Here is an 8,877-nt window from a genome sequence, read left to right as displayed (position 1 = left end):
ACCTCCTCCCCAGACTTTTTACCACTAGTGAAATGTCACAGTATGTTAAGGTAATGGACCCAAGCGCTGCCCACATTACATTTGTTTCAAGAGGCTGCCATTCTTGGGGTGTGCACAGTATATACACAGCCACCCAGTAAATAATTCAGCAATCAGTGAGTCTGAAAATTAATTTGGGATCTGCTGGGTGAGACTTGTTGACACAGAGAGCGGCTAGAGAGCCAATCAGTCTCACAAAAAGACAATTACCAAATGTAAATACTGGACACTTGACACGTGAATGGGCACTGTGTGTGTGTGTGTGTGTGTGTGTGTGTGTATGTGTGTTTTGCAAAAGCAAATTCAATCCTCAGACTATACTGACATCAAATGGCCGCTTGTAGGAAGTTCACCATGTAGGAGCTGAGTCTCCTCATGTGGTCAGGATCAATGCGAGCTCCTGTGGGGTTTCTGCAGCAGCAACTATCACTGATAGGAAATAGACTTGAGAGCGACGTTATGTAGCTGTAGGTGTCAGTTTCCTGCAGAAGCGCCCCAGGTAATTTTTCACATACAGTTCATACCTCTCGTATCTTTCGGTGTGGCTACTGTTGGAACATTCAGTACCAACAAAGGCAGCAGGTTTGTCAGGGAATTCCCAGTGAATGAATGCTGTTGTAATGTTTATGTGATGTTATAATAACCAAACAGTTCCATCATGAACAGCCTCTGGTCACAGTGGAGAGGAAAAACACCTTCTAACAGAACTGGACCGGCTGGGTGGAGAGGAGAAAGAGGGGGGAGAGAGGAGGAATAGGAGGGAGAGAGGAGGAGAGAGGTTTTCATCAACTTCACGTTCTGAAGTTGTAAAACGAGTTTGTCAGCACATTCTCTTAAGCTCTTCACGCCTTCTATCTGTAAGCTCGGAAAAAAGACAGTTGAACTTGAGCTGATAGGCTACTTAGTTCAGCCAAGAAGGTTAGTCACATGCAGATTACTATATGTGGACACCTGAACTTCACACCCAGGGTCCAAAATTATATCAATATCACTTATCTGCTAATATTTTTTAGTTTTTTGTTCAACTTGAATATCTAGAAGAGCAGGTTCTGTTTGTCAAAAAGCTGGTCATCAGGTTCACTCCTACAGCTGTGGCATATATAGGAATCAATCTGCAGAAACTCTGTCATACATATTGATGACACTCAAGGTGAAAGCAAAGAAACACTGGTCGACTGAAAAGAAGACTGAACACAAGTCCACCACTGTATCAAATATAGAAAAGGGGCGACAATGGGTTGTATAGGAACAGTAGCATTTTAAGATCTAGTACAAAGCTGTGTTCTCCAGGTTGGTTTGCTTTAGGTGAAACAGGTGCTGCAGACTTCTCTCTCTTAAGATTTTCTCTTTGCGTCTGCATTTTATTAAGTTAAACTTGGGCCTGTTTAGTCATATACATCAATAATATTCATTCTCTTTGTATTTTCAAATCCCTCCTCACTAAACTTACCCACTATGTTTAACTCCAACACCAGCCTTTAATCATGTATTTTTATGTATGTTTTATCTATTTTGTATTCTATGCCTTGTTTTAACTGTGTGTTATAAGGCGCCCTTGAGTGCCTTGAAAGGCGCCTACACATAAAATCTATTGTTATTATTTTTAATATTGTTATTATTATTAGGATTTTTATATTGCAATGGAGCAATAACTGCACTGTAGTTTTATTTCTCAGTAAATAAACAGTAACATGCTGCACACACATTAATGTACTGATAATAATGTTAAAATATAAAATATTATTAAAAGTTAGTTCCAAGCAAATAATTTGATTGGACTGGAGTCATTCCATGAGTGCTGATGCGACTTTTAACTCTTGTATCACTCCGCCTCGCAGGTGCTCTATTAAGCGTTAATCAGCGTTACATTAACGGTCGTTATCTCTCTTAGATTGTAACAAACTTTGCAAAGATGAAAATATTTCCAGAAATAACATGTGTATTAAATCATGTCTGGTCGTCAGAGGAGGATGAAAGGGAGAAGCTTTCAGCGGACTCCTGAGGTAACATGTAGACAAAGCAGCAAGCAAGTGTGCACTGTGCAGGTCAGGAATATGTGTATGTGTTGCTTAGCAACAGTCCAGTACCAGTCCAGTTGCAGAACTACTTGCGTCGTCAAATAAACGATAAACAAACAAATCATAATCTGCTGTTGCTTATTTAACTAATGTGGTAAATGCTTGTAGAACTGTTGTATAAAAGCAATAGAGGGAGTGATGTAATGAATATCAGCACAGCTGTGATTCGAACCAGACAATCACAGCCGTGCAGTACAACATCACTCCCTCGTGATATAGCTTCAATAACAGTCACAGAAAACATTTCACTACTTTTAGTGCTTTTACTGTTAAAACTTAGAGCACATTTTCCTCAAAATATACATTTATAACTTTACCATTCACAATGCAGGACCTTATCTTCTAGCCAACCATCTATCCAACGGATTGGGTGCTACCTATCATATCAGTGTTGTATTTGAACTTTACATTATTTATTTGTATCACTGTACTGACACTAGCTCCTGGTCTTCTTTCCTCCACTTTTTCTTCTATTTTTCATGCATCTTGTATTTCACTCTCAGGTGTTTTGGAAGCCTCATACATAGAATGTGTAACTTCCTGTCACTGCTTCACTGGGAGCTGCCACACATTCTACAAATGGCCGTTGGCTATCAGAACGACAACACAAGAAGTCACACTTTTTAATGCCTCGTTTTCTACACATTTTCCCTGTAGGTAAATAACTGAGAAGATCATTTTAGGTATTTTGGCTCATCAGAAATAATGAATTACAGTAGTTTTTTTTAATAATCTTAAGTAGTAGTATTTAATTTACATTAAATCCATCTCAAGGCACCACCATTAAAAATAGAAAGGATATCAATTCACTGATTCAGGCTCATGATCACTGTCAATTTGGAACTCCAAATTCAGATTCGAACCCATGGTCGCTGAGGTTAGGAACAAGTCCACGTGGTACGCGCTCTACCAGGTGAGCCGGCGAGGCGCACCAGTCACTTTGTCTCTTTCTTTAGAAAATCAGACAGCACAGCGCATATATGGAATAGTTCTATTTCACAGCGTGAGCATCTTCATCAATTGCCCCCCACAGCGCCGTGTCAGACATCTGGTAAATCCACTGTGAGCTGCTGCTGCTACAGCTAGCCTCAGGTTGTGGTGCGCTTAAACTTTTCTCTCCATTGCGCTACTCAGTGGATACATTTCAAATATTATACAGTACCTTTTGATTGTATGTAGTTTAACAACATGTGGACTGTTAATTGTGAAATACTTTTTGGCTACAATACTGTGCTGCCAATTCCTCATTTTTCTGTAGGGATTTTTTATAAATAAAAATGTGTTTGTCTACTGATATTGCCACATTTACTAACATGTTGTCATGTTAATATTGCTGACATTGGATTTTCACAGCAATCCTTACCTTGTAGTTTCCAAACATCGTAGGATTGTCTTGTGGAGACTCCCCAAGTGGATCCAGGAACAGGGGCTTGGATAGATGACCTAGTGATTAAAGTAAATAAATAAATAATTATATGTATATATATATTTTTTGTTTATTTCATTATCCATACCTTTAGTGTCCAGTGGTGATGCTCATTTATAATTTTCAAGATGACTTCATACTCCATGGGCTTGTACTGAAATAAAACCAAAAAGAAACCAATTAATTTAATTGTCTACAAAATAAGAACTTAGAAATTAAAACAAATGCAAAGCACGGATGCCTAATAAAAATTATTTTATAGCCTACAACACAGTTCACTGTACATTTATTTGCCATAACTATATATCACGTTTTATTGAGAATACTGTACTTCACTTTCCAACTGGAAACTGCACTGTTGGGACATTGTGTATTGACATTTCTTTTATTGAAATTAAAAAGAAACTTTACACTTCTGCAACAACTCGAGCATAGCTTGGAGTTGCTTGTGATGGTCTTGGTGGGAGGGATGTAGCTAGTTGGGGTGAGGATACAGGTGTTGTTGCTGGAGCGGCTAATGATGTGGGTGCTGCAGCTGCTCCTACTGTTTATAACCCCAGTGTGGCACTCTGGGTGTCTCATCGGTGCTCAGCTTCAGATGGTCTATAATAATCCTGTGAAAGATTGTCCCATCATCATCCAGGAGATCAGCACTTATACCCCGGATTGCCTTAATAGTATAGGGTCCTAAAGCCACCGTAATGTTCATCTTAGGCAGCTGGAGCAGGACAGCAGCTTGTCGGGGCAAGTATGACCTCTGGCATACGGACGCTTTTTTTCTTTTACAAATTCTTTACAAAAAATAAGCTAAAGCCTTAAGCTTCAGATTGGAAACATTTCTTCTTGTATCATTTTTTTCAGTATACTAAGTATACTACAGTAACACCACCGCCCAAAAATATTGAACAAAAATACTGTATTTGTAATTAACGAGTCCATTCACATACCACATCAACTCAGTGATGAGAAGTTCAGGTGGCTACATGAATCAAGTGATTTGAGTGCAGCGCTGCCACGTATGGATGACCACAGCAGGAGTAGACACAGAATTGTGTTGATGAATGAAAACAGGTGATTAGAAAATGGAATGTAATAGTAAACACACAACATTCCCTGTGTTTATGTCACTGCTCACCAGGCACCTGCAAACGCCTGATAACGTCAAGGTTTTGGTAGCTTGGATCTTAAGGCGCAGGCTTTTTCCTCCGCAACCGGATTGGATAGAGCCTGTGACAACATGGCACTGGTGAGTCTCGGGACTTGGCAGGCGGCAAGCAAAGACAAGCCTACCGCAATGGTGGTGACTGTGGCGAATAGTGTCCTGGGCTGTCCTTGAAGCGAGGGGCTGTACTGACTCTGGTTTCTCTTCATAACGCATATCGCCTTTTAAGTCTTTAGACTTCCGTGGAGAGGAACAGCAACGAGTTCAAGCTGTTTTTGGGAGGCTTTGCCTAACGGCGGAGCCCTTTGAGTTTGTGAAAAGTCAAAAAGCTGTCCACATCACAAATGAGGGCGGCACAATGGAGAGCTTGGGCGGAGGTGCTAAAAAGCAGCCACTGTGACGCTCGTGTCAGAAACAGCAAACTGCGACTAGTGAGATCTGTGCCAAGAGTATGACTTGGACATCAGACACTGCGGGCTCATCGCTTCTTGGCCTTTTGACTAAGACTGCGATCACCTGCTGTTGGTGGTTAAATTCTTGCCTGTCGTGGCATTGATTTATACCATTGCTTTGGAGGAAATTGACAAAATTCCTTATGTGGCAGCATAGTCTATGCGTTGCACATAATAGGCGTGGCACCTAATACACCTTGAACGCACCCTGATGGTTTGATAGCCTGTCCGTGAGCAGGGGCCCGTATTTAAGACGGCCCTCTCCCCTGTTCTTCTGCTTTCCGCATCACTTCCGGTAAAAGGCCGGCTCCCCTTTCACCACAGCGTGTGTGCCGCTGTGTGTGTGCTGCTCCGTGCCGCTCCCGTTTGTGTGTGCTCTCTCTCTGCGTTGTGGTGTTTGTACTCAGACGGCTAATGCTAGTGTGGTCATAGGAAATGCTGGTGTTCGGATCTGTCCCTCTCGTCCTCCCTCCTGCATGAGTGTGTGTGTGTGTGTGCGCGCATCCACTTCTGCTCAAGGTATGTTCTGTCTCTGTTGCAACTGCATCATTTGCGGCTTAACTGAACAGTGCTAACAATATGTTTTGTTTAGGTGAAACCACAGATCGGACTGCTTGCTGCTTTGTCTCGGCTCGACTTCCAGCTTGCTTCCCGCTTTGCTGCTTTACCTGCTGCTTGGGTGGCGTTTCGACTGTTTGCAGCTCTCGACAGACCTTTTTAAAGCTATTGGCTTTTCAAAATAAGACTTGTTGCTGCAGACTACCTGAAGCCGTCAGGTTTCCCACAGTACCTCTGCATGGCATTGCTACACATGTTTGGACTGAGCTTTATTTCCCCTTTTACTGATTTAATTGTATGAGTGAGGTGTGGGTTGTATAAATTAAATTTGGGTTAATTACTTAGGTCATTAATTTTTGTTTCTTTTCTTTGGGTTCCTTTTGATTAGTGTCAACTTAATTTCCTTTGTTTTTCTTGTGTTAAAATGATATTTTGAATTGTGTATTTTCTTTGAATTAGATATTTTGCGTTGATTTCTATTGGGCAGTTATCATTTGGATATTTAGAAGGTTTTTTTGTTCTTTGTACATCTGTTTTCTAGGTTTAACTTGCCCATTAATTGTTGTTTATTTCTTTTGTTCTGAATTGCAACTCCCCTAATTATATTTTATCCTTGTTTCAGTTGTCGGAGGCCGGTGGTGGAGGCTGGCGGTGTCGGTGACTGGTGGTGGTGTCCCCTCATTTGATGTGCTGTGCTCCCTGGTGTTGGTTACTTCAAAGTGTGTGTGGGGGATTTATTTCTATTCATTTATTTTGGGTGAACCACTCCCCGTTCACTAATACCTGTCCACCTGGTAAGCCTCTGCTCCTGACTAGTTGCCCTTTTTGTGTGAATGATTTTCATTAATAGTTATTTTAACTGATTGTAATAAAAGATATATTTTTATACCTTGAACCACGTCTTGTGCCAAGTGAATAGAGCGAACCTGTGTGTGTCCAGTAGTTAAAACCAAAATTCCCTGGGTGAAATTCCCAGGGTGGCGTTGTTGTGTAAATTTCTCGAACATATTTGACATCTGTTAGTGTGAGCATCCACCCTACCCTCGCCACACTTATTTTAAGCATTCCAACTTCATTATAGTTGTATATGTTAATCAAACAGGAATTCTTTGGCCCAGAGGACAACCTACCTTCACCCTGCCGGAGTAAACATCCTGACCAGGCCAAACGTGAAAAGGTAAGTATTTTTTACGTTTCTTTTATTGCTTTCAGGGATACTTATATATTTATTTATTTGGTTTTAGTATTTTGTTTAGTGGTATTTCACTGGTTTTAGTTCCTTTTATTGCTTTTAGTTTGTGGTGCCTTCACCATGTCAGCCAACCATGCTGGCATCCGGAGGCTTGACTTCTCCAGGAAGCGAATCCGAAAAAACCATGAGATTTACGGCAAACGACTTGAATTGTATTTTGACTTTGCAACTGAATAAAAGGTTTTGATGTAAGTTTTCAATCTGCTGCAGCTCTAAGAGAATTTTGGATTAGATTAGAAAAGGTGAAACCCCAGTTTTCTGTTTTCAGTGTGGAGAGACTGGCTGATAATGCTTTGAAAACAGTTATTGTCAGGATGTTCAATGAGACAGTGAATGCAGATGACATTTGTATTTGACTGGGGAGATTCTGCACCGTTAAAGGCCAGGCTACCAAAGTGAGAGATGAGGATGGCATTTGGAATTGCACTTGGAAGGTCCCCATTCAACAATGGCAGGACCCTCAAGGCTTCCAGGGCCTGAAACATCTGCCATCCATGATAGTTCTGGGTGAAAACAGGGGCTACATCCACTACCAGGGTCAGCCCAAGCTCTGCTGCAAGTGGTGTGAGCATGGGCACCTGGTAGAAGCTTGCAAGCTGGTATTTTGCAGAAAGTGCAATCTCTGTGGAGAGTTGAACCACCTCTTCAGAGATTGCCCAAAGTCTTTTGCCAACAAACTAAAGGCAGCAAGGATAAATGAACCAAATGAAGCACCCAGAGAGAAGGTTGAAGAGGCTGGGCAGGAAAATTCAAATCTGCTGCCAAATCCTGTGATTGGAGAAGAAGGATCAGGTGAGGCGGGAGAGGGGGAGGGCCCTGCAACAGCCCCATCAATGGAAAGTGGTGAAGAGGATGGGGTGATGCAGGAAGAGGGCGGAGCTGGTAAAATAAGTGATGAAGACCAATCACAAGATGACAGAGAGGATGTCCCACATGCTAGGGAAAGCACCATTGGTTTTAGGGGGTGATTTTAACTGCATTTTAAGTAGAAAAGACAGGAAAAGAGCACGGGGAGATTTTAAAGTTGATAAAACGTTGGTTTTATTGCAGGGCATATGCAGGGATTTTATACTTCAGGACTGTTTTAAAACCATGCATCCCAGAGAGGTTCAGTGGTGACAGTACCAGAGCCTCTTGCATAGATTATGTTTTTACACAGGATTGCCCACCAACTTATGCTAGATTGACCCCCGTTTTCTTCTCTGATCACCAGATGCTCTCCTGCCCCTTTTCTTTTTTTTTAGAATTTTTTGGGGGCTTTTTGGGACAGTAGAGAGACAGGAATTGGGGAGGCAGAGAGAGGGGGAATGGGCGGTCCGAAGCGGGAGTCAAACCAGGGACTGGCTGTAGCGAGGACTGTATATGGTGTGCCTGCGTAACCCACTGTGCTACGCGACGCCCCCTCCTGCCCCAATCTCTTCAGGTCATCTCGTCAGGGAAACTCAACTGTTCCCTGTTAGAAGATCAGGGCTTAGTCAGTGAATACAGGGAGCAGTATCAGGAGTTGAGTCCTTCAAGACTTGTATGATACACAAGCACACTGGTAGGAAATGGTGAAGGAAAAGACCCAGACTTTTTTTTAGACAGGCAGGGAAAAGAAAATATGATAGGGAAAAGAGGTGCATGATGGGACTGCGGAAGCGACTACAGCGCTATTTTAAACTAAATCAGCAAGGGATGGATTTTAACGAAGAAATCAAACAAGTCAAAACAGAGATGTCAATATCGGCAGAAATTATAAGCAAGGGTGTCATTTTAAGAAGCAGGGAATGGGAAATAGAGGAGGGTGAAAAGTGCACAAGGTATTTTTTTAAGAAGATTATGAACAAATTTAATTATTAAAATTTAAAAATTTAAAGTAAATGGGTGCACAACTGACAAAATAGAAGAAATGAAACAGATTGTCGAAG

At 41.6% G+C, this 8,877-nt stretch overlaps 1 long non-coding RNA gene and 1 other non-coding gene across 2 annotated transcripts in view; both read left to right on the top strand.

Moving 5' to 3' along the window:
- Positions 1–4,894: 4,894 nt before the first annotated feature.
- On the top strand, positions 4,895–5,008 carry LOC111667268 (U5 spliceosomal RNA). The gene has a single exon (XR_002761663.1). It is a non-coding gene; the product is annotated as a U5 spliceosomal RNA (small nuclear RNA).
- Positions 5,009–6,406: 1,398 nt separating this feature from the next.
- The window catches only part of LOC147818155 (uncharacterized), a 5,166-nt gene continuing 2,695 nt past the window's right edge, over positions 6,407–8,877 (top strand). The window contains exons 1-2 of the long non-coding RNA XR_015438265.1: positions 6,407–6,509; positions 6,818–6,892. This is a non-coding gene — a long non-coding RNA (uncharacterized LOC147818155). The remainder of the gene's footprint in view (positions 6,510–6,817; positions 6,893–8,877) is intronic.

Source organism: Seriola lalandi, unplaced genomic scaffold (genome assembly GCF_002814215.2).
Source record: "Seriola lalandi dorsalis isolate HSWRI2012SDOR001 ecotype SW California unplaced genomic scaffold, Sedor1 jcf7180002054687, whole genome shotgun sequence".
In the NCBI taxonomy this organism is placed as follows: domain Eukaryota; kingdom Metazoa; phylum Chordata; class Actinopteri; order Carangiformes; family Carangidae; genus Seriola; species Seriola lalandi.
Note: the sequence above shows the minus strand (reverse complement) of the source record. Positions and strands in the feature narration are given on the sequence as shown.